The sequence below is a fragment of the Macrotis lagotis genome, chromosome 4 (genome assembly GCF_037893015.1).
Source record: "Macrotis lagotis isolate mMagLag1 chromosome 4, bilby.v1.9.chrom.fasta, whole genome shotgun sequence".
Taxonomy (NCBI): Eukaryota; Metazoa; Chordata; class Mammalia; order Peramelemorphia; family Peramelidae; genus Macrotis; species Macrotis lagotis.
The window spans coordinates 79,908,248-79,928,609 of NC_133661.1; the positions used below are offsets into that span (position 1 = coordinate 79,908,248).

The window sequence follows — 20,362 nt, forward strand, 5'->3', positions numbered from 1 at the left end:
AGGTATGGTAGTAAATTTCTATAATCCTAAATACTGGGGAGGCAGAGTCTTGGTGAAGATCTGAGCTACCAGGAAATAAGCTAGGAAACAAAGTCTGTCATTACTATGGTGAGCCCTTAGAGTCAGTGTGATTTAGCAAAAGGAGGAATGACTTCAGGGCCAGAAGATCTGTGTTCAAATTCTGATCTCATTAGCTGTTGTGAATTTGCATAAGTCATATATTTTCTCTGGACCTCAGGTCCAATATCAGTAAAAGTCTTAGTTGTCAATTTAAACCTAAGACTAAACGAAAAGGAATTTCTGCTCTGGACCATGTTGAATGCCACCAAAGTGTATTAGCTACTCTTCCCCCATCTCCCCATCTCGCCCTCCCCCTCTCTCAATGCTGAGATCAGACTGTATCTTCTCTGTACTGGCACTCTCTGCATTCCCTTAGCTCACCCAGAGCCAGGAGTGGATTTTCAAAAGGCTTTTATTGTCATTTAAGGAAGAGAGGTAAAGAAGTATAACAACAGACTTACAGAGAGTTGCAGAATGATTGAATTACAGAACCCAGGAACCCTATCCTAAAATCCCTGAATCTGGACATGGATTGAATAGTATGAAACTTCAGAGACTAAACTTTCACACTCCTGTTTCTTTGGCCTCTGGCCTAGCTCCCTGTGGAGCCACAGCCATCCCTGGGCATATGATCACTCCACTAGTTAGTCCCTACATGACTTTTCCCCATCTCCCATCAGGCCACAGGGAAACTACTGTCACTTCCCGTGCATTTGGGGTTCAAGCTTGTGGGGGTTATGCTATCTATTCCATAGGAGTCTTCTATATTAACATAGTTCCACCCACTTCTCAAGAATGAATTTAGTTAAAGTATCCTTCCCCCTCTCTCACTACGAAAATATTCCAGGATTATCACCTTGAAGTTATAGGACACATAGCTGAGGTCTCCTTTTGTGGAGGGAGACAGAAACAGAAAGACAGAGACACAAAGGCAGAGTGAGAGACACACACAGAAACAGAAGAGACAGAGGCAGAAACAGAGTGACAGATATACAGACAGAAAGAATGCTTTCATAATAATAGTTAACGTTTATATAACTGGGCACTCTGCTAAATGTTTTTTTTTTTACAAATATTAACTCATTTGAGTCTTGAAGTAGATGTTATTATCACCATTTTGCAATTGAGACAACAAAGTTAGAGGACCTGCTCAGAATCATAGACCTAGTAAATGGTTAAGAGAGAATGGATTTGAATTCAAGTCTTCCTGACTTCAAGCCCCGTGCTCTATCCACTGTACCATAAAACTTTCTCAATTGGGGCTCAACACTGAACCCTGGTACAGTTTCAGTTCAGGCTCACAGTTAGGTCTGGGTTTATTGGTCTATGGATTTCTTTTTGTCCTTCCATGGTCCTCCTTAACAGGAAACACTTACTCAGAATGCAATAAAGATCAACTTATCTTTATCTGGGGACAAAACCTATTATAAAAGCACATGTTGTAAATAGAAAAAAAAAAGTTTAAAGAGAACAGGAAAACCCTGCCTGAGTTTAAGGGATGGGACAGGGGAGGAGGAAAATTCACCAGGTCCTAGTTGCAGCAAGTCAGGAAAATTGCAAAATTCTTTCCAGCCTGATCATTTCTTAAGTAGGTCAGTGAGTCAGACAAGGCTGTAGCTGCTAATGATCATATTCAATTAAGCATAGCAGTGACCTTCTCTTGGAATTGGCTGGTCACTGGCACACCTCTAATAAATGCCTCTGGGTTCAACCTAAACATTCCCAGACCCTAGCAACTTGAATTTCCCATATTCCTTTAGCTCCTTCTTCTTTCTAGTACAACCACACTTCCCTTCATGCCCCCATGCCAGTTAAAAGTTGTACCTAAAGGATGATTAAATATTATCACTTGTTTCTTAATAGAAATTTCCCAGGTAATGTTTTAGCAGACATTACAATAGGGAAAGGAATAAGCCATAGCTTTGGAACCTTTACTGATTGAGGACAACAAGCAACTTCAGGGTGTTAGAGGAAAGGTAAGGACATTGGATAGCTCCACTTTGAGAAGGAGGCTCTACCAGTGGTGTGGGAAGCAGTGGTTGTGAAGAAGTCACTAGATTTCTCTATTGGAATCTATTGTTTCATTGTAGAGGAGGAAGTGCTGTGTTGTGAAAACTGAGTTCATATTCCAATGTTCTTCCACACGTCCTTCCTGGGTCTTAGTTTCATTATTTTTCATATAGAAAAAAAATCTTATCCTACCTATTACTTTATGGGGTTGTGGGGGGGCATGCATTTCAGAACTTAAGATTCTGTATAAATGTGAGCTGTGGGCATGTAGGGTGTGGATATCTCTTAGATATTTAGAACTATAGTTTTGGGGTAGAAACTTCATTCTACTTCTATCCATTTTCCATTTTTAAAATCCTCCCCCAAATAATTTGGAAGAGCCCCACTGCATTTCATCAGACCTTGGTGAGGGATAAAAGGAGTCTGTCCTTACTAGAGATGGAGGCATGGACATCATCAGAAGAATTTTGTTTTTTTCTGAACTGTGATTTTGTTGATGTAGAAAATTTCAGGTGAGGGAGCTCCTTCTACCAATGCACACTGGTAACTGTTATATAATGTTTTATCTTAAAGTAATATGGAAATGTGTTTAACATGATTTCATGTAAAATTGATATCATATTGCTTGCTTTTCAGTGGGTGGGGGAAGGCGTGGTAGGGAGAGGGAGAATTTGTAATCAAAATTTAAAGACAAAAGCTGTTATCTGCTAGTCTCTTCCAGCACTATGAGTTTATATGTTCCTTCTAACTTAAAGTTATTTTGACCTATAAGAAGCTATTATTCATCTCAGAAATTAGCAATGAATTAATTAGTATGCAATCTCCTTGAAGAGTAGATTTGCTTCATTCTCTGTATTTGTATATAGCACTAGGTCTGGAGCCTAAGAAATCTTTTCTGCTTGCTGTTGTTGTTTGTCCTTTGTTCTCAAAGAAGACCATCAGGGAGGGGAATTCCATGATGTGTGTGTGTGTGTGTGTGTGTGTGTGTGTGTGTGTGGTGTGGTGTGTGTGTGTATATGTATGTATGTATGTATGTATATATGTGAATTGGATTTGGGTGAGGGTGTACGGTGCAAAGTCACAACCTCATTTTCCCCTCCAGAGTCATCTGGTTCTGGGGTAGTTGATTAGTAGCAGAGCCAAGACCCTTAGAAGAACAGGTGTTGAAAAGAGCACAGGATTTGTAATCAGGTGACCTGGCTGAGGCTCCTGGCTCTGGAATTTGTTTCCTCTATGACCTTTGGCAAATTGTTTCCCCTTTCTGAGTCTGTTTATTTGATAAAGTGAAGAACTTGAACTAGATAATCTGTACGGGTTTTTTCCAGCCCTACCTAAGCCTTCTGATTTGTCTTTCTGTCTAGGATTCTAACCTCTGTTGATCACAGTGCAAAGCAAACCAGAACAACTGGCTTCCCTTGGTGTGAGTGCATGTCCATGGTGGTGGGAAATCCATTTAGGCTGAGACAGAGGGGAGGTCATTGAGACTAGATGAAATGTTTCTAAATCCTCAGAACTCCCATATTTTCAAATTGCTACTGGTCTCACTTCTAAGAATTAGGCACCAAGTTGGAATTTTGGTGTATACTGGACCTTGGGGGATGCTTCTCCTCTTGCATTTTGGTCCTAATTTGCAGATGGGGATGAGGACCTGGGGATGAATTTGCCTAGTCAGGATGTAAGCTACATATATATATATATATTATTGGGTTGGGTTGGGAAGTAGAATGACAAGGCTATTTCTTAGAAACTTATCTAGGATCATATATGCCTCAGTCTAAATAGAGGTTTTTCTAAGACAAGTCAAATCAGCATGCATTTTTCAAGAGCCTACTATGGGGCAGGAACTTACCAGGAATACAAAGGAAAGCAAAAACTCCTGCTTTCAAGGAGGTCACAATGTAATAGAGGAAAAAGGAAGAAAACAATTATGTTCAAATAGGATACAAAGATAATAACTTAAAGGTAATCGCTTACAGAAAACAATAATTGTATGAAAGTGAATCAGAAAGGATTTCTTACAGAAAATGCATACTTAGGTCTTTTGCTTTTGAATTTATCATCCCTGCTACTTATCCAGTATGCATCTACTTTCTGGGAGAAAGACCAACCCATGATGGGGAAGTGAACTCAGGAAGATAGGGAGATAATGATCTAAGGCAGAGATCAATAGGACTAGAGCTGTGGTGCTTGCAGGAACATATATCTTGACCTGTTGCTATATCTTCAGCATTTTCTGTGTCATGTAACTTTAAATTCCTTTTTAAAGAAATAAAGAGTGTTTTCAGAAGATGCAATGTCGTGACTTCAAATTGAAGTTTTCCATTGATGGAAAAGAAATCAGCTTAAGGAAATCATTTGGTCTCTCTGGGCCTCAATTTCAGCCTCTGAAAATTGAAAGAGTTTGAACTAGATGACCTCTTAATTCCCTTTGAGCTCAACTTTCTATGATTCAAAGAAAGAGAATGCATTCTTAAATGTGTATTAAGGATAGGAGCATAATATTTTTGAGAAGATTTTCATTTTTCAGAGTCTCTCTTTGTTTGAATCCATGATGGAGAAAGGTTGAAATGAATTTTAGAGCTAAGGAGCGGAGGTAACTCCTTTGACTAGAGAACAAATTCTTTCCATTACAGATGTGGTTCAATGAGGTTATATCAACCAGTATGCCATCCATCCATCATATTTGTGCTGAATGAGAAAATGACTTGTTTTAAATGACTGAACCCTAGTATAAAAATGCTACCTAGATGTATGACTGTAGATCTACGACTTTCCCTGGTTTTGGCCCCCAAATTAGGATTGATTTTTATAATGAAAATAGTAATAATAATAATAATAATAAATAATATTTCAGGTCACCTTGAAGTATATCTCCTGAGGACTTTTGTAGGAGATGACTTCAATTTCTAAAACTGGTGCAGTAGGGGCAGAGCCAGGACTAGAGATAGGAAAGGTAAGATAAAAAGCTGCTTGAAGGGGGTGGCTAGATGGCGCAGTAGATAGAGCACCGGCCCTGGAGTCAGGAGTACCTGAGTTCAAATCCTGCTTCAGACACTTAATAATTACCTAGCTGTGTGGCCTTGGGTAAGCCACTTAACCCCATTGCCTTGAAAAAAAAAACAAACCTAAAAAAAACTGCTTGTAGACAGTATCACACAAAAGGAAGAAATTTCAAATTTAGAGGGAGAACAATTTTCATACTTTGAGGTAAACAAATGTTTTGTATCAGCTCTGTAACAAGGCACATCAACCTGAATGAAAGCTGCCTTAAAGATAGGTCTACCATAATCTTCCAAATTTACACTTAATCCATCTTGCCCATCCACTGATGTCCAGAGAGGAAACTTGTGACATTTTTTGGAGCTAGGGTCATACTTAAATCAACAAAGACTATATCAGGTCATTATGGGATACATTTGCATAATCACACAATGGTATGTCTGGAGAAGGTTTTATACTGGAATTTGTTCTGGGAATCTGGGGAGATTGCTTTCAAGGCCAAAGAAGGGATCATTTTGCACATCAGAATGTAAAAGATGCATCCTTTCTTGAAACCTGAGGAAAATACAAGAATGTTTTTTAAAAAAGAAATGAGAGAAATCAAAACACTTCTTGTTATTCTGATCCATTTCCCTGAGGGCTGGAATATTTCATGGACATTTGGATATTTGCCTGTTAGCCATAAAATTATAGATTATTAGAGATCTTCTACTTCTTAATCTGGTGTTGGTGACTTACATTTAAAAAATATTTTGGTAACTCCATTTAAAAAATTTAGTTTTCCTTTGTAATTTTTGGTATCTATTTTATGCGATTAAAAAAAGAATTATCCTGAGAAAGGTCCATAGGAGTCTGCAACACTAAAAAGGTTAAGAACTTTTCACTTAGATTATAAATTACTTGAGGACAGATCATTTTCTGTCATGTTTGCCTCTTTGTGATCCTATTTGGGGTTTTCTTGGCAAAGAAGCTGGAGTAATTTAACATTTACTTCTCTAGTTCATGAAGAAACTGAGGCAAACATGGTCAAGTAATTTTCCCAGGGTCACACAGCTAAGTGAGTATATGAGGCCGGATTTGAACTCAGGAATCTAAGCCCAGGCTTGGAACTCTTATCCCTGGACCCACACCACATCTAATAATTTTTAAAATTTCCCACAGTGAGTAGAATAATATTTTGTACACAATTGGCAATCAATAAATGTTTGTTTTGATTTCTTAAGGAGGCATTTGAGATTGCTCATCCAGGATTTGATTAACAGGCTTTGGTCACTGGATTGGATCAAGTTTGCTGTGGAAAGATGAAGTTCCATAAGCTAGCAAGAGCTGAGGTTAATTATAATGTTAATTTGAATACCCTGATTAGGTTGTAGAGGCATTAAACATGTTCCAGGACTTGTTTGGGAAGTCTGAGTTGTAATTAAAAAAAAGACTTCCTGAGATTAAAGAAATCATTTTAATGTTGTTATCTATCACTATGAGGATTATAGTTTGTTCTGGGGTAGGTGGGAGATAGGGAAGGGAAGATAATAAAGTTAATAAAATATGATGACTGAGAGCTTTTCATAGTGACTACCTCAGTCCTTATAGTGTCTTTCAGGGCATCTGGTTTCAACCTCAAATAGCAGAGAACTACACATATAGTTAGTATCCTGACAAATTAAGCGGGACCAGAAGGGGTGTTAGTTTTTTCTTAAAATCACCAGTATCTCACCAATGAGCTATTGTGACAATGTAGAACTGTGGCCAACAATGGCCATCTGGGCTGATGGGCCCTGGCAGACTCTGTTAGACTGCAAGTCAAATATTTTAAAGTTCTGATCCCTATAGATCTGTCAAAGATTGCTATGTGTAATAGGGAAGGTTTGATGTGAGAAAATGACGTTACTGACTTTTCTGGGAAAGAAACCATCCAAGACTAGCTAGCGGCTGGTTCTGGTTTGTCGATAGTATATTTATTCATCTTCTTGAGACAATATATCTACTTCATGCCTCATTGGCCCCCTGAGCAGATAAGTAACCACAAAATGGAAATGGAAGAAGAAAAAAAGTAGCCAGCAGAGCTTGGCCAGTTTTCAGGCATAAGATTGATCTGAAATGTTCCAGTTTGTGGTAGACAGGGCATCAGTTGCTTTTGAGCTATTCCTTGAAGGCTACTTGAAGACTTTGAAGGTATTCCTACTCCCAAATATTATAGTTTTGTTTTGCTAGGATTAACTTCCATGAAGAGAAGATATATAGGTACCATAAGTGTTTGGACCTCTGGCACTGAAACAGGAACTGGGAACATAGATTTCTACAAGATATTGAGTTGAGTTGGGGTGGGCCAGGTCTTGGCAGCAACCAAACTGCTCTTCATTTGCTCAAGTTGAATCATTGTAGAGACTGCTGAAAGCATCTCTTATTTTTCAGATGAGGAATTGAGACTCAGAGCATGCAAATGACTTGTCAAGGTAATGAAAATAATTAATATGTCAGGTGAATCATAGGAGCTATAATGAGAGAATAATCTGAGGAACAATGAAAAGTTGCAAGCTCCTCAAAATCATTGACTTCCTTTGGATCTCTACTGGGGTTGCCATATTAGTGATAGCCATTATCTTATCTATGTGCATTTTGACCTCCTTGGAGGAGCTGCAAGAAATACTCCCTAGGAGACCCAGATTTCTGCTTAATCACTAGCACCTACAGAGCCTTTCTTCTCTCTTGGTAATAGACATTCACAATAGGAATGATGCTAAAATCAAGGCAGAGGGAATATAGCATTGTTTCTGCATCCTGAAATATCCCATTCTTTTTCCATACCCGAGACAATGTCACATTATTGTCTTAGTCTCAGGAAGACTCTGATTTTCATTCCTTATGACTTTCATTAGGATCAGCTTATATTCTAAGATTTCTCTTTCCTTGTGTACTCTGTCTGACTGGTATTCTTGAGCACAAACTTCTGCCCATACTTTGGTCTCTGAACTTTTGGTTTGTGAGAACTGATTTTAGTTTAGCTTCTTCATGTTCAGATCTCACAGTAATCATATCTTCCTCTTGAAATGAATTTGCTCCTTTATATCTGTGTTCTACATACTGAGGAATTCCTTCTCCTCAATCAGTCCAGTTTGACTCTGTGTTCTGGTCTTGCAGGCAGATCTTGTACTATAGGGCCCTTTATGACTTGCCTTGGTTCATAGACATCAAGCTTAAGCTACTGAATGAGAAGCTGGATGATTAGGGTTCACCAGAATCCTTAAAATGTTTTTCAATAAATATGGGACTGTAAACAAATAATCACTATGTTTTACAAGTTGTCATCATTGACAAAGTTTAGACATGGATAGAGTATTGGAAAGGACAAATATTCTCTCAAAATCCCAATATTGCATGTAATATCTACTCATCGTTTACGCTAATTAGAAAAACTACTTTTAAAGAAATAGCAAATAATTTTCTTTATAAAGTAATCCCAAAGAATAAATTTCAAGGACAGTGTTTAAAGTGTTTTATTAAATGCTATATGTCTTAAGGTTTAACATTAAATTTTTTTATTAAGCACAAATGGAACTTAAATGCTTCTTCATTATTAAAGGACCAAGTTAATTTCTAAAAAATTTGAGAAATTGATTTAGAGTAGGAAAGGACCTTAGAGATCATCTCGCCTAATTTTCTTTAGAAATGGAGACCCTATGAATTTGATTAGCTTGCCTGAGGTCATACAGGCAGCAGACAGAAGAGGCAAACTCCTCTGACTGCAAAACCTTTTGTCCATGTCACAAGGCCATGTAACCCTATTACTATTTGTAATACTTTTTTCTCATCTCTAATCTCTCTTCTTTATAAACGTTGTAACCTGATGAAGGGAGGTGGCCTAGCAGTGCCTGCTCTCAAATTTTATTACAAAGAAGTAAATATTAAACCATCTGGTACTGGCTAAGAAATAAAGTGGTGAATCAGTGGAATAGATTAAGTAGACAAGACATAGTAATAAAAGACCATAGCAATCTGGTATTCAATAAAGCTAGAAACCTAAACTTTTGGGACACTATTTGACAGAATTTGCTGGTAGTTCAATAGAAACTAGGTATAGACCAACATCTCATACCATGTATGAAGATAAAATCAAAATAGGTATGTGGTTTAGACATAAAGGGTGATAATTAGCAAATCAGGGAAGTATGGAAAATTTTATCTGTCAGATCTATGGATCAAGGGAGAATTTATGACCAAATAAGAGATGGAGAACATTATGGTATGTAGACTATATAATTTTGATTCATTAAATTAAAAAGTGTTCACACAAACAAAACCTATGCAGCCAAGATTAAAGAAACTGGGGAAACATTTTTTTACAGCAAGTTTCTCTATTAAAGGCCACATTTCTTAGAGAGAACTGAATAAAATATATAAGAATGTGGGTTATTCCAAGTTGATAAATGATCAAAGGATAGGAACAGAAAATTTTCAGAAAAAGGAACCAAAAATACCCACAGTCATATAAAAATGTTTTAAATCACTATTGATTAGAGAAATGCAAATTAAAACAACTCTTAGTTAACACTTCACATCTATCAGATTGGCTAATAATACAGAAAAGGAAAATGATAAATGTTGGTGGACAAATGGAAAAATTGGGATACTGTTAGTGGAGTTGTAAACTGATCTAATCATTCTGGAGAGAAATTTAGAACTTTTCCTAAAGGGCTATAATATTTTGCATATTCTTGGACCCAGCAATACCAGCACTGGGTCTTTATCCCAAAGAAATCAAAGGAAAATAAAAGGATATATATGTACAAAAATATTTATAATGACTCTTTTTGTGATAGCAAGGAATTGGAAACTGAAGGGTGAAGGGATGCCCATCAAATGGGGGATATATATATATATATATATATATATATATATATATATATATATATACATATGTATATGTATATATATATATATATATATATGTTTAGTTCTGATAGAATAGTGTTTTGCTACAAGAAATTTTGAGTTTTCAGAAAAACCTATAAAGATTTACATGAACTGGTACAAAGTGAAATGAGCAGAACCAAGAGAACATTGTACAGAGTAATAGCAATATTATGTAATGACCAACTGGGAATAACTTAGCTGTTTTTGTCAATACAATGATTCAGGACAGTTCTAAAAGACATGATAGAAAATGCTGTCCACCTCAAGAGAAAAAATTGATCGACTTTTAACATTTTTTCTTTCTTTTTTTGGTCTTGTTTTCTTTTGTAACATGGAATAATATGGAAATATATTTTGCTCTACTACACATATATAATATATCCAGTTGTTTGTTGCCTCAAGGAAAGGAAAGAGAGAATTTGAAATCTAACATTTTTTAAAATGTTAAAATTTTAAGAAAACCTGAAAATTATATTTCTCTATTAAATGTCCCCATACTTAGATTTTTTGGCATGAGTCAGTTAAATAGTGCAGTGGATAGAATGCTGGGTCTGGACTCAGGAAGACTCCTCTTCCTGAGTTCAAATCTGGTCTCAGACACTTACTAGCCATGTGACCCTGTACAAAACACTTAACTCTGTTTGCCTCAATTCATCATTTGTAAAATAAGTTGGAAAAGGAAATGGCAAACCACTCAAGTATTCTTGCCAAGAAAACTCCAAATGAAAAACAACTGAACAAAAGTGTGATATAATGGAAAGACTCCCCCCAATCTTCATTGGGTTAGAAATTCTTTACAAATCAAGTTTTGTGAACCTTGTATATTCTGAAACAGTTTAAATTGTTCTAGGATGAGATCCAAAGGACTGTTATCATTTACTGCAGACTAATGAAGGACTCTGGAATTTAGTACAATGGTGGTTATCCTATATATATATATATATATATATATATATATATATATATATATATATGTATATATATACATATATACATATATATGATTTTTAATTAGCAAAAGAAAATGGGATTCCCAGTTAAGAATTCTAAGAAGCAGATTAAAAATTAACTTGTATTTTCTCAAAGTGGCTGTCTTGACACTTTCAAGCCAAAGGCTAAGAGACAATAGATCTGGCTAAGAAAAATATGAGTACCATATGGACAGTCTAGACAGTCATATGGTCATTTCAGGTAATAGGTTTCCCTTCTCTTTTTTTTTTTGGAAGACATCCTAGAGACTATGGTGTCTGCACTATGGTGCAGGACTTTTTTTGATTTTTATGCTTATCCTAAGAAGAATCAGAGGAAGGGCACAGCTGGGTGTGTCAGCTGGTGGTAATCTGACAGAATTATCTCAATTATATTGTGCTGCTCAAGAGAGCAGCAAGCAAAATTTGATCCTCTATTGATTACAGTTCATCCTCATCATCTCATCATACACATGGGCAAAGTGAGTTCCAGAGAGGTATAGCATCTTGCCCAAATGCTTATGGGGAATCAAATGACAGAGTCAGGATTTGAACTTTGACTTTGGGGGAGAGGGGTTGATTAGATAGAATCTGAGTTTCTGTTAGTTAATTCTAAATCTGTGTATGATCCTGAAGCCATTTTCTTGGAGTAGAAATCCAGGGGTCTTTTTATTATACCACGCTGCCTCTCAGTTCTATTCTCAATGAGTTGTGAGGGGCTGTAGCATGACCAACAGTAAAGTCTCATGAGTAACTAAATTGGATGTGGGAAGGAAGCTTCTTTAGTTGTTTCTACAAGGACTGGAGAGTTGGAGAGAGTTTTGGCATATGCAGGAACTTCTAGAGTTTGCAGCCCACTTGAGGTTCATAAAATTGAATGAAACCTTAGAATCTGTCATGGCTAATCTTGTATTTCACTCCCTGGCAAGATGGATGAAGGTATGCCTTGGCCTTGGTTGAAGTTCAGTCAAGGTAGAGCTTGTCCCTTTTTTCTGACTTGATCTGCTGGAAAAGTAGTAGCAACATGTCCTGATTCTTTAGTATAAGCAAATCCCAGTGTGACCCTCAGGATGAGCTCATCTTTTGTAATCAGAGCTTGGTCCCCATCTAATTTGAAAATATTGCCTTGCTTCTCATTGAATTCTTGACATTCAAGAGTTCAGAGTCACCATTACACCATGATCATAGCACCTTCAGTACCACTTTGGAGTTGTGAATCTATGGCAGGCCTTTGAATCTTTGTCATGGGTGATCAGGTTCATGCCACCCCATCATTGAGGCATCAGTTCTCTCCCTCCCTCCTTTTTTCCCTCCCTCCCTCCTTTCTTTCTCTCCTTCCTTTTCTTCTCCCTCCCTTCCTTTTTTGTCCTTCTTGCTTTATAGATATATACCTTGCCCCCTTTTCCCATAGCCTTTCCTTATAACAACAATAATAACAAAACAACTAAGGAAAAATGATGACAAGGTATGAGACATTTTACCTTCATCACTGTGCCCTACTCCCAATTCTCTGCCAAGAGAGGGAGGTATATATTTCATTTATCTGTTCTCTGGGACAATTATAATTTTTTTCAATTTCTCAGAATTTGGCTTCCTTTTAGTAATCTTTTCATTGGGTGACCAGTTTCCATATGTATGACTTTTTAACTAAGATCAGGAAAGAGCTCATGCAGAATCTTAGTGAGAGATTGACCTGGATAAGCTCTGAGGGATCCTTTGCAGGTAACTAGGGAAACAAAAGAACCTTCACTATTCAGTAATCACTGTGGTTTATATAGTCTTATTGTTTAAATGCTCTTGAGTCTGGGTACCTCTGCAGGAGTGAGAAAAGGGCTATAAGTAGTGGGAGGACTACTGAGATCCCTGAAAGGAAGATCTACACCTTTGTCTAAATCACTTTGGTTGCAAGACCTGATGTTCCTTAGAGTTCCTCTCTGGGATGCAATAGAAAGAATGTTGTTGCTAACTTCTACTTACAAGACCTTGGGAAGTAACCTTGACTTGTTTGAACCACCATAAAGTGGGGGGGGGTTGTTAGGGGAAAGAAGGGTGCTAGATTCTTCTTGGTCCTAAATCTATGTTCTCATAACCTTGGGTGATGACTTCATCATTGATATAGTAGGAATAGTTCTTGGTCTGGATTCAGAGGACCTGGGTTTTAAACTTAGCTCTCATACCTATTGAGAATCTGGATGGCACAGTAGAGAGAACTCTGCCCTGGAGTCAGGAGGATTTGAGTTCAAATCCAGCCTTGGATACTTAGTAGCTGTATGATCATGGGCAAGTCACTTAAGCCTGTATGTCTCAGCTTCCTCATCTGTGAAATGAACTGGAGAAGGAAATAGTGAAACACTCTAGTGTCTTTGCTGATAAAACCCTAAATGGGGTCATGGAGAGTTGGACAAGACTAATGGACTAAACAGTAGCAACAACAACAACAATTTCCCATTTCATTTCATCCTCTCTGTAAAATAAAAAACATTGGAAAAGAGGATCTCTAAATTTCCTTCCAGCTCAAAATGATCAGTATTCTAATTTGCTGTGATTTCTATAACAGATGCAAGCATTTTTCCTTTTGAGGTAGGGGTTTGGGGACCCGGTAATTGATTTAACATCAGAATTCAGTGGACTGGATTGCAAAAAGTAATGTGGAAAAAATAGTGTGAGAATGTGACCAAAGTGTATTAATCCTATTTGATATTTGGAAGATTTTTGAACCATTGCTATACTTAAATTGAGAGATTCATGGAAAGCTTCATGTTAAGAAATAAACCTTTAGGGAAACTCATACAATTTATTTAACTTTTCCAATAGGGATCTGGTTTTCCACTCAAAGAAAATATTATAGTATATGTATGAGAAAGGACATCTCAAGAGTATTAAGTTTCCTTTTAATAAAGATCTCATGAAGTTTAATATGGTCATGCCAATTTTCCATAGTATCCAAACTGGTATCAGGCATTTGAAAAAAAGAATCCTATTACCTGATTCTTTCTAGTTTCTGGACAAACTAACTGTTTGATATTAGATTAATTCTTGACTATTTGGGGACCAGAGTTTTCTCACCTCTAAAATGAAAGGCATTGGATTAAGTGATCATAGGTCCTTTCTAGCCAATGCATAGGGCCAGCTGTGAGTACCAGTGATGCAGATAGTTGATGAGGAAATAAACATGGATGCCACCAAGCTATATTTTCAAATATTCTCCCTGTCCCATAGCAATATGGGTCCATGCCAATAAGTTGGAAGAAGGCATGTAGTCTTACGGCCTCATTTTACAGATGTGGAATCTAAAGCCCAAGTAAGTTAAATGATTTGCCCAAGGTCACACAGGTTGGAAGTATCAGAGGTAGATCTATCTCTTTCCTCTGTATTTTAATACTTTGCTGTCTCTGTTTCTGAATCTTGCTAAATTGATGGTTGTCACTTCTTCTGGAGGTATAATATCAGACAGTATCTGACATAAGGAAAAGGCCACGAAGGCAAAGTGACAGGGCGCAGTAGGAGATTAATTGAGAAAGATTCATGCCCACAATCTTTTGCTCTAAGCATCCAAATTGGGATCAAGGTGAACCCTTCTATATTGATTCCTTTCAATCAAATGATTTGGGAGATACCTGCAATTTTCAAATTACAAGGGAGTGTTGAATGAAGGTAGATTCCATTTTCAGATATACCTCCTCCAAAGATTCTTGAATCAACTATTGTGTTAAGTCCTGAGGATACAGTTAAAAAAAAAAAGGGAAAGACTCTCCCCTCAAGGAGCGTATGTTTTAATAGGTATAATTAGAAACTTCTTGTGTCTTGTGTTAAGGCACTTACCCAAGTTTGTGTGAATGCGGAACCTTCTACTTGTATCAATGCCTCTTTATGAAAATACAAATTCTTAATCAAAATGTGGTTTTGTGAAAAGTTTTTTTGCTACCATTGTTATCTTTCTTTGTTATAACCCTTTTTAAAAAAACTTAAACAGAATGTGGAATCTGAATTATGCTTGGGGAAAATAGCAAATGTTGTGATGACTTAAACCATGTTTTTTTGTTTTTGAATTACAGAAGTTGAGTCCAGAGAAGTTTGCACCTGCTTTGTTCAAAACTGCAGTCCCAATGTCTCTTCTTATCACCATCTCTACCCATTGGTAGGTTTATTTTGATTTTTTTTAACAATTCTGGTGGAAAATGCCACAGTTTTTCTCTGATTATTTTAATCTTCATGCTATCTGTTTATATAGTTTGATGTTGTGTTTGAGTCACATAAGACAATAGAAAGAACACTGTAGGAGGCATCAGGGGATGGGAAACTGCTTTACGTCACTGCTTGGTATGTGAGCATTGACTAAGGAATCACTTAAACTCAATATTATAGCTTCCTCATCTATAAATTGGAGATAGTACCTACCTGCTTACTTCACAGGATTATTTTGAGCCTGAAGAGAGATGAAATATGTAAAGTGTTTTGAAAAGTATGAAATTCCGTAAGAATAGAAATTGTTAATATCTAACTCTCAGACAGAGAAGAGGGCTGGGTTTAAATTCATCAAGAGAATGAAACTGGACCTGTGATGGCCTTGGTACTGGGAAGTTCCAGGGCAATTTTTCCACAAAGTAGAGAGTTGCTGGGGCTACACAGCCAGTATGAGTCAGAGGTGTGAGTTGAACCCAGGACTTTATCAAGTCAAGGCTGCCTCTGTTATCCACTCTTCCTAGCTTCCAATTGTGACCATAAATCTCTAGAGTACCATCATAATTGACTCATTCCCAATAGGGATTTTAGGTTTGTAAAAATTTTTCCTTAAAACTATTGTGGAAGTCAGAAGTACAATTATTGTCCATATTCTATAGATTAGAAAATCAAGCTTTAGAGAAATAAAGTGATATGCTTAAGGTCACACAGCTAGTAGGTGACAACTGGAACTAATGCTCAGGTCTTCCAATTCTTGTTTCCAGTTGAGCTTAGACTCAGGAAGGCCTGAGTTTAAATTCTCCTTCAGACACATACTAACTCTGTGACTCTGGGCAAGTCATTTAACCTTTCTCATCCTCACTTTTCTTATCTGTAAAATGGGCATAAAAAAATGACACCAACATCACATGGTTGTTGTGAAGATCAAATAAGATAATAATTGTTCCTGCTACATAAATATTATTATTATTATTATCAATGTGAGGATCCAATGTGATGAAATATGTAAAGTACTTTGCAGGCCTCCAAGCATCTTCTAAAAACTAGGTACTGTTTCCCCTCATTTTCTCTTTTTCTCCAACCCACGCTGGCTGTCATTTCAAAGGAAGAGATTTTTCTCTTGAAAGATTAATTAAACTACACTTCACAATTACCTTCCCCTTTATTTGAGATTAGGGAAGTTCACAATTAACAAGTGCTCCTCCTCTCCAGAGAGCTACTTAATTGTTCTTCGCAGCAGAGGTTTGTTCCTGTTTCTATGACAATTTACAGAGGTAAAAAAGTCCTTTAATAATGATGTGTTCTGAAGCCAGAATTAGAAGGTGTAAAGGAATTTATAGCTGTTTGATGAATTGTAGACCTCTTTCGAGAACTTTGCATGTTTAATTTAGAGGAAGGTGACAGCAATATTACCTTTCTCCACTTAGCCACTATAGTAAAAAACCTATCTATTTGACCACAGCATCTGCCTTATATTTTCTTTCCCAAACTGAGGTCACCCACCAGTTAGGAGAGTCTGGTTATAGCCCTCTGAGGGTCATCGGAGCCTCTGGTTTTCTCTTGGACCTTGGTATTATTCTCTACTAGAATTCCTCTTCCTATTCTACAATCCTCCCAAGGTTACCCCCCCCCCCCACCTTGGGATTTAATTGGTTTCTCACCTGATGCTTGGTTCTAGGTTTTTATCCCCTTAGGTTTCAATTCAGTGTTCTAGGGTATAACTGTAACTGATTGTTCCTGTTATATGAGGAGATGTGACCCTTGGGAACTGGGGTGGGTTCAGAATAGAGTTGGTATATCAGCAGGTCTGGACTTAGGGTCAAATTGTGAAGTAGGTGAAATAGATCTAGGGTTTTCTAGACCATTTCTGCTCAATTCAATTCAATAGAATTTGTGAATAGACTAAAATTAAGTAGTCCTTGCTCCTAAGGAGTTTACATTCTACTTAGGGCAGGGTGGAGGGAGACACAATAAGAAACAGATAACACATGGACACAGTAATGAGCATATGTACTATATGGCCTTGGGGACCTGTGGTCTCACAAATGTGGTTTGTCCTTCCAAAGATGAAAACAGCCAATTTATACTGTCCATCTGGTTGGAAGCTCTTCCCTGGCTGCTTATGATTTAATGGGGAGGCATATCATTAAATATGGTTCAATTTGGTTACTTTAATTTAATTTCAATTTGAAGCCTTACTTGGTCTTAATTTTTTGCTTTGATCCCTACTTACAATTGAAAAAACTCGAGCCTCAGGTGTGGTTTAGAGTAGTGAATCTTAAAATATTTAACAGGGAGATTATTGTATTATTCAGTTGTGTCCAACTCTGTAACCTCATGGACTTTATTCGTGGAATTTTCTTGGCAATGGTTTGCTATTTTCCTCCAGATGGAGGCAAATAGGGATTAAGTGACTGGCCCAGGATAACACAGCTAATAAGTATCTGGGGTCGAATTTGAACTCAGATCTTCCTGATTCCAGGTCTAGTGTTCTTATCACCATCTAACTGCCCAGGAATACTTCTTATCAAATGAGTTGAAGAATATTCATGAGCTGTCTGAGGATCCAATCTGGTAGTGCCTTCTCCCAAACTCTACTCAAAACAACAACAAAAAGCTAAACTTTGTATCTCTCCCTTAACACCTTGTAGGTGTTTTGTACATGATATATGAGTCATTGTCTCAGAATTTAGAATCTTAGTTGAAAGAAGTAACTTCATGAATGAATGGAGACTTTTGATTAAAGGCTGTCAAATCACTGATCAGCTGGGAGTCACTACACTCTAGTTCTAATTGTGACCCTCACTAGCATTTCATCTTTAGGCGAGTCATCAAGGTGCTCTCAGTTTTTCCATCTGTAAAATAAGGGGATTAGTGTCTATGATTGCAGTAGGATATATAAATTTTAATATTCCATGATGCATGTCTCTATTTTTGTCCTGGGAAGAAATAAGTTAAAAAAAAAGCAACATTCAAATCTGTTTTGGCTAACTTTATTTGTAAGAGATTTGAAGTCCTCATTGGGTGACAATCCCAGTACAGTAGGCAGTTCAACTTCCTCAAATTAGTCAGGAGATTTTGTGACCTGACACAAGGTAATAAACTAAGAGACTCTAGAATAATAGATATCTAGGGACTAGACATACCTTGTCTGTATCTCAGTTATCCAGAGGGCTAAAGGAGCTTCTCTGGAGCTTTTGATTATTGGAAAAGACTGGTTTTTGAGTAGCTGGGTAAGATAATTTATCATGGGCTAGGCTTATATCAGCTAAAGCCCTATAAGAGAAGTCAGGAAGTAAATAAATAAAAAGTCTTTCTTAAGAGTCCCTAGTGAGGTGAACATATGTGACAGACATTTTGCCAAGATTGTTAGCATCAAGAATGACAAAGGACTGAGAATCTCCCCTTCAAGCAAGTATGACTGGTAAGCGGTATTTTTTAGTAATATGTAAAAGGGTGCATTGTTGTTTTTGTCAGTGATAAATCATAGTGATGTATGCATAAAGTACAGACTGGTCTCATCATGAGATGAGGTGAAAAGGTTCGAGGAGCCCTCTTTTATTTTCCATATATTAAGAAGAATGAAATGTTCTAGTAAAGAATTAAAGAGTGCTTCAAAGAATTGTGAAGCTGAAAGGGCAGAAGGAGATTCTGACCTCTGTTAGGAATTTGTGGGATGGAATGTGATACAGAGAAGAAAAGAAAAAAGGACCAGTAAACTGTTGGATTATAGAATAAATTTAAAACTCTTCCTTTAGATGCTTATAGGTTCATTCATAGAAAAAGAGACATTAATGATGATGCCCAAAATGATAAATGATGACCCATAGAGATCACCAAAAGATAAAATATCCAATAATGAAAAGCAGAAAAACAATGGATGTTGATAATTTTTTGCTAAGGAGATCTATTTATTGAAAGGGGAGGGCTTCAGAAGAGAAAAAGCAGATTTGGGAAGTCAACAGCTGGTTGAGAAGATGGTATCTTGAAGTGAGATTTGTGTTCATGGACCACCACTTAAGAGATAGGAATGATGAGTTCTTGGCCAGGGATGAAATGCGTAAAAATCTGATTAAAAAAAATTGCCTTGAGTCCTGTAAATCTGATCAAAAAGGTTTTAAACTGTAAATGGAAAGTGAGGGACTAATTGTTTGCATGTATTTGTCAAGCCAGATACCACAAAAAAGAATAACAGTAGAGAGGAATAGTAATTCACTGGAGATAATATCACTGTGCTCTCAAATGTCTCTACAGAAATGTACAATTAGGTGGCATAGTGGATAGAGTGCCAGGCCTGGAGTCAGGAAGACTCATCTTTTTCAGTTTAAATTTGATCACAGATGTTTATTAGCTGTGTGACCCTGGGCAAATAATTTAATTATGTTTACCTCAGTTTCCTCATCTGTAAACTGAACTAGAGAAGGAAATGGCAAACCACTGTGTTTGCCAAGAAAACAACAAATGGGTCATGAAGAGTTAGACATAGCTGAACAACAAGAAATGTGTTATAAAAAGATCTTAATGCAAGGAGGAAAATTTAAACTATTAAGACTGGGTAGGGGGGCGGCTAGGTGGCGTAGTGGATAAAGCACCGGCCTTGGAGTCAGGAGTACCTGGGTTCAAATCTGATCTCAGACACTTAATAAATTACCTAGCTGTGTGGCCTTGGGCAAGCCACTTAACCCCATTTGCCTTGCTAAAAAAAAAAAAAAGACTGGGTAGAATGGGGCTCTTGATTGGAATATGCCTCCTTAAGAAAATACCTTTTTTTTTTGGCAAGGCAATGGGATTAAGTGACTTGCCCAAGGTCACACAGCTAGGTAAGTATTAAATGTATGAGGTTGGATTTGAACTCAGGTCCTCCTGACTCCAGGGTCAGTTCTCTATCCATTGTACCACTTAGCACCCCCTGTAAGAAAATATCTTATTCAAAAGGAACAGTTTTCTTTATATTTAAAGAATGAGTAGTTGGATGATATTTTTTTTTTTTTAGTTTTTGCAAGGCAATTGTGTTAAATGAGTTGCCCAAGATCACATAGCTAGGTAATTATTAAGTATCTAAGACCAGATATAAGCTCAGGTCCTTCTGACATCAGGGCCAGTGCACTATTCATTGTATCACCTAGCTGCCCCTCTTTGGATAATATTAAAATGGAAGAAAATATACTCATGAAGAAAACTACAAACCAGAAAAGGGTATGAATGAATGGATAAATGAAAAAACACTTATG

The 20,362-nt window shown here is 37.1% G+C and overlaps 1 protein-coding gene across 50 annotated transcripts in view; it reads left to right on the top strand.

The window, feature by feature from the left end:
- SORBS1 (sorbin and SH3 domain containing 1) overlaps positions 1-20,362 on the top strand; it is a 306,979-nt gene that overhangs the window by 68,413 nt on the left and 218,204 nt on the right. For all 50 annotated transcript variants that reach the window (XM_074233269.1, XM_074233279.1, XM_074233271.1 and 47 more), the window contains exon 2: positions 15,005-15,087. The gene's annotated coding sequence lies outside the window, so the exon portion shown is untranslated. The remainder of the gene's footprint in view (positions 1-15,004; positions 15,088-20,362) is intronic.